Below are 6,000 nucleotides of genomic sequence, written 5' to 3'. Positions count from 1 at the left end.
TATATATATATATATATATATATATATATATATATATATATATATATATATATATATATATATATATATATACACGGCGGACATATGAGCGACGCCAGCACTCGCGAACGAGTTGGTACGCCGCTGTGTACGTTCCGGAATTTCCGGCAAAATGCAGGCGAGCAACTGATGGAACGTGCACAGCAACGTGAACAGAAGCGTGCCACTAATTAAATTTTCTTAATGAACATCTTAATCATTATGTTCGCCACCCCGACAAAGCTGTGCTTCTTTTCTCTGCGTTTGTGGTGCCTGAAATAAACATGGTTGGCGGGAGGGTGAAGATGGGAGGGGTGTAGTATATTGACGATTTCGCAGGCAGTAGATTACGGAGTGCCAAAACTTCAGCCGCGCATTGTTTGCAACGATGCATGATGATGAAGATCGTGATCACAATCATCAAATCATTGTATAACCATAAAAGTAGCTATAGTTGGATACAACTTTAGAAGGGAGCGGTACTTCCTTTTCAAACGCGGATGAATATGAGCCTGCGCCAATGAGCGCGAAATCTAGACTGACGTCATCAGCAATACGGCCGGTGACTCCGCCGTCTGAGAGAACATGCATGAGCCGGACTAATTGTTTAGTCGCGGATGCATTATCGGTGGTCGCGCTTCGGTCATAAGGGCGGGGACTCTCCTGCCCTGTTGTGTCCTGTATACTATATAATCTGAAGAGTTGAGCTAGGTAATAAAGTCATCGCAATCGCTGTCCAACATGGGATCTTCCTTTCCGGAAATTGCTGCTCCAGAAAGTTACGCCACGACATCGACTTAGCGCATGTGCGCTGGTAGCATCATTGGCTTAATGGTCAATCGTTGTGGTTCGTGCCACAGCGTTTGATACAATCGTAAACTCGCAGTGAAATTAACGACACTAAGTGTGATACTGCCAGCTGTTCGCTCTTTATGATTCTTAGCAGCATGGTTAATCTATTTCAGAGCCAGAATAACGCATAGCCGTATTGTATTCGAATGCGGTTCTTATTTCTTTCATTCATCCATCCAGTCCGTGCTCCGGCATTTCCATTAAAGTCAGCCTGCTTTGAGCGGTCGATATATAAGAAAGGGCTGTTATTGGAGAGACAGAGAGAAGTTATTTTCTGAAAAGTGGCGCAGCTTACCTGGCGGCAAGTACAGCATGCATGTTATACTTCCAGTGCGTGTTGCGATAACTGAAACAATGAAATGGATAGACGTTTCAAGGGGAGCTCTCGACTCGATTCGATAACATAGGTACAAAACGAAAACCAGTGACACTTAGGCTTTGTATCTAAGAATTTCTAACTGTTGTGATCACCGTGAAATTATTATTATTAACTACTGCTCACTTTTGACATGCGTGACTACGCGGAATGCTGACTCGAACGGTTAGTCCATACTAAGTTGTTAGTAACTGCGCTAGCAACTTTGTAACCGTATCAGGGGCGTAGCCAGAAATTTTTTTCGGGGGGGGGGGGGGGGGGTTCAACCATACTTTATGTATGTTCGTGCGTGCGTTTGTATGTGTGCGTGTATATATACGCAAGCAAAACTGAAAAAAATCGGGGGGTTTGAACCCCCCCCTCCCCTTGGCTACGCCCCTGAACCGTATTAACTCTAGCGGACAACAATAAGCCAATTAGAGGTTTACGCCTATTTTGTTTCTATGTGCGCGTGCATTGCCATATCAAGATGATTCTACTACAAAAGTATCTATATATATATATATATACGATAAAAAACGAAGTGGCATTGTCCTCATACATTAATTAATGACCGCTAATTACTTCCTGTAATTACCATGGTAAGTACGCATCACAACAGCATACTTAGAGGCATGAATGTGTCACAAACGAGAACACACGCAAACGCACACGCAGAATACAAAGACTTATACGTAGCCGATATCTACTCTAGCAGTAGCTTGAAGGCTATTTATGCTCCTACTTTGGGATAGACCACCGTGTACTTATTAGCAGCCACAAAATTTAGAAGAATAGTTTATGTTTTCTACGCATCATCCTGTGCCCTTCTATTTGCTTGTATGTGGGCCATCACGTAGCACGAAACTTTTATTCCAAGATAATCAATAAAATTAAAGTTTGTGTAAATTTTCTAAAGAGTGTCACGATTACGGCAAATTATACTGCAGCATCACAAAAGAGCTGGCAACGTGGGTGGCTTAGTAGTTAGTTAAAAACACCAAGAAAGCTTTCCTGTTTAGTAATGGCAAAAGTTACAAGCTTTACTAGCTGCTATAGCTAGTAAAGCGATGCCGCGATAGCAATTATATGGACAGTCTCGGCTGAAAAATGTCCGTCCCCGTCGCCGTCATGCACCGTATATGTATAAGTATGTATATATATATATATATATATATATATATATATATATATATATATATATTTAAAAGCCCCAAAGAAAAATAATTCAGAAAAATGCTTCCGAAGCGCGGAATCGAACCAGGGACCTCTTGCTCCGCAGCGAGTGGCGCTAGCCACTACGCCACGGCGCCACGGAACGCAGGTCCTCGACATAGCTAACGGCGAGCGTTATATAAACACCTTCTGCCGCTGGACGGACTCAGAGATGGCCGGCGCTCATAAGCGTTTCTTCATTACCAGCGAGATGGCGCTAGGAGCGCGACGAGCGCATTTAAAAGTCGTCGGCGAGCTCGCTCGCTTCTTCTTATATTTGCGCAAGGAGAACCTTGGCCTTCCGCTGTCTGCTCGCGCGGTTTTCTCGTGGTGAGGGCAAGAGGGATGTTTCAAGCTTTAACCGTGATGTCCGCGCTCATGTTACGGAGCGCCGCTAAACGACGCCGCTAAACGAACAAACAGAAGATGAGCGCGAGCTATCAAGTGTCACAGCTCGACACTTGAAGCACGCTAGTTTCCTTCGCTGCTTCGGCCGCGTTTGTAACAGGAGCGCTGTTCAAACTGAGAGTATCCATTGGCGAGCCTCACTTCGTATAGCATTAGTTTCTTGCTATCGCATTCATTGCTTCGCCCTTGCGGCGAAACTGTGATTCTTTTTGTAAACCAGCTTTTCAGTTTTAAGTGAAGTCGCTTCTTAAGCTGGGATAGCATGCAGGAGGCTTGATCCTTCTTCCGGAGCGGGTGGTTTGAGGTGGGCGAGGCCGTTCCTCAACTTGCTGTGATGGAACTGGTGGGCTCGGCTCAGCAATGTCGTAGTCCTCTGGCGAAGCCTCTGCAACAGTCTGCTGTGTGTTTCTTGGTCGCAGATGGACGCGATTTCTGAAGAAGATGCCTCCGGTGTCTGTCCTTACGGCGTATCTTCGAGGTTCTGGACCGACGTTCACCACGGTGGCTTTTTCCCATTTTTGATTCAGGTGGAGCCACACAAGGTGACCAGGAATTAGTGCTGAGAGATTTCTTGTGTGGCAGTCTCCGTGTTTCTGTTGCTACTTTTGCCTTTCATGGAGAAGCATGTGGTGAGTTGCAGTTGGAAAGCTCGGTTGTAGTACGCTTGGAAGGGATGGTAGAAATGTGCGCAACTTCCTGCACATTAACAGTTCAGCTGGGGATTTTCCTCCTCTTGCTGGAGTTGCTTGGATCAAAGTTGATACGAGAAGTCCTTGATCATGATCCGCTGTTTGCATCTAACTAAATGAGTCTGATGCACGTGACAGTGTGTCTGCTGCTGTCATTTGCTTGCCTGATGGCATCGTTATGGCTTTGATGGCTTTCACTTTATCTGGGTCTGGAGCGATCCCTTGAGGTGAGAGTTGGCGGCCCAAGTACGTAATCGCCGTCAAACCCAGCTGGAGCTTGGCCTTGTTGAGTTTTAGGTTGTTGGCGCGTGCCTTTGTGAGCACATTCCTGAGGTCTTGCTCATGCTCTTCAAGGTTTCGTGACGCGACCAGAACGTCGTCGAAGTAGAGCTTGACGGTAAGTTGCCGTTCGAAGACCCTGTTAATAGCTTGCTGGAAGAGCTCGGAGGCTGTTGCGAGGCCAAATGGAACACGAAGAAATCGATATCTTACCCAGGGCGTCGTGAACGTACACAAACGTGAACTTGCTTCATCCAAGACCACTTGGTAGAAAGCACTTTTTGCGTCAAGGACGGAGAATATTTTTGCACCGCTCAAGTTTGCGGAGAGTTCCTCCGCCACAGGCACCTTGTAGTATTGTCTTTTGATGGCCTTATTTAAAGGGGCCCTGCAACACTTTTTGAGCAGGGTCAAAAAGCGCTGCCAATCGGTAGTCGAGGCTCCCGAGAACACGCGAGCCAAATATTATAGCGAAGCGAGCGGCCTGGAATTTACAATAAATTCTCAAAGTCAGCTGAAAATCGCTCCCTCTTCTCTCGACAAATGATGTATTAGTCCGCAATATATGACGCGATTGTCGGCAGTTCCACCATTGGCTGATGTTTTAATCACGATAACACTCTCATTATTACCTTAGTTGTTAATTTTGAGTTCAATAAGTAGATAATATGTATGTTTATATTGTGTTATGCCGTTAAAACACCGAACAAACATTAATATCAGCACTTCCGGTCTCACCGACAGCTCGTCTGCTCGTAGTTGCGTGGTTGCGTTTTCTTCGCCATGTGCAGTGCCGAAATCGTGAATATTTCTGTGCTTTTGACCATCGCCGGTTGCCGTTGAGAGTGGCAGCCGTTCGAGTGTTGCCTCGTCAGCTGGAAACTGCATCGTCGGCACGTTCTCACGACCGACCGAGGCAGCGGTGCAGCATTTCTCCGATAACAACGCTGGCGCCGGCTAGCTTAGGATACCTGTGTTCGCTGTATGGCGAGAGTCCCGTTCGCTGTCTGTTCAGTATGTCATCGAGCCGTACCTCGGCGTATCCTCCCCGTAGTCTCAGGTTCCCGAGAAACCGCGACACAGCAACCAAGCAGATTCGCATTTTCACGGTAGCTGCAGACAGCAGGGGGATGGGTCCGCGCCGGCCCGATGCCCCACGATCCTTTCTTCTAGTCTGTAGTTCTTTGTTGTCAGCCTGCACTCGCTGTGCGCCCGCATTCGAAGAGCAAACAGCATCGAAGTACCGCCACTGGGAGAAGGGTGCACGCAGCTTTGCCGTGTTGAATACGATTCAAGCGCGAGCAGTGCGAAGAGGCGGTGTATCGGAGTGTGGGTCGAAACCCATCTCAGCTGTCATTCGTTCCAAACGTGCACGCAAGTTTGCGTCCATGGTTGGCAGAGCGATGAAAGCACTACGGCAGTTCGAGGTGCACACCCAACATTACCAAACCGACTCGCAGTTTTCAAGCACGCGCGATACACGGTGCCATGGGCTCCGCCGCTCGACGACGACCGCGCGAGCCGACCGGAAGTGGCGCCACAGACCACGTGGTTGCGCCGAAACGCCAGAGAGAAAAAATGAAAAAAAATGCCGCCGGCGCTGACGCTGACGTCGCCTCCTTGCACCTCCGCCCTCCCTCCCTCCCTTCACGCCGCGCGCAGCTTTCCGCGCGCTCGCTGCGTTGAGTTGAGGGAGAAAGCTGCGGAACGTGATCTCTATAATTTGGTAACACCACTTAGACTTGACGGATTCGAAAAATTTTTGCGGCATATGACTCGTGAAGAGTCATACGTCAATAATGAGACTATTCCAATATAACTAAGAAAGGTGTTGCAGGGCCCCTTTAAGTTCCGAGGATCTAAGCACAGTCGGACGCTGCCGTCTTTTTTGGTGATGATAACAATCGGATGGACCCACTCCGCAGGCTCTGTGATTTCGGCGATGATTCCATTTTGTTGCATTCGTTGCAGTTCTTCTTTGACTTTGTGCTCTAATGCGCTGGGTACACGGCGTGGAGCTGACACCGTGGTAGTTACTCCTTCCTTCAGTTGTACGGAATAAACTCCAGGTAGTTTTCCGATGCCTTCAAATACATCAGGAAAGTCGTTGAGCACGTTTTCAAGTCGTTGCGTTGCTGTGCACGCAGCTACAGTTGTTTGCTGCGGTTGCCTTCTCGTGACGAG

The sequence above is a fragment of the Rhipicephalus sanguineus genome, chromosome 3 (genome assembly GCF_013339695.2).
Source record: "Rhipicephalus sanguineus isolate Rsan-2018 chromosome 3, BIME_Rsan_1.4, whole genome shotgun sequence".
NCBI lineage: Eukaryota > Metazoa > Arthropoda > Arachnida > Ixodida > Ixodidae > Rhipicephalus > Rhipicephalus sanguineus.
This window is presented reverse-complemented; position numbering follows the sequence as displayed.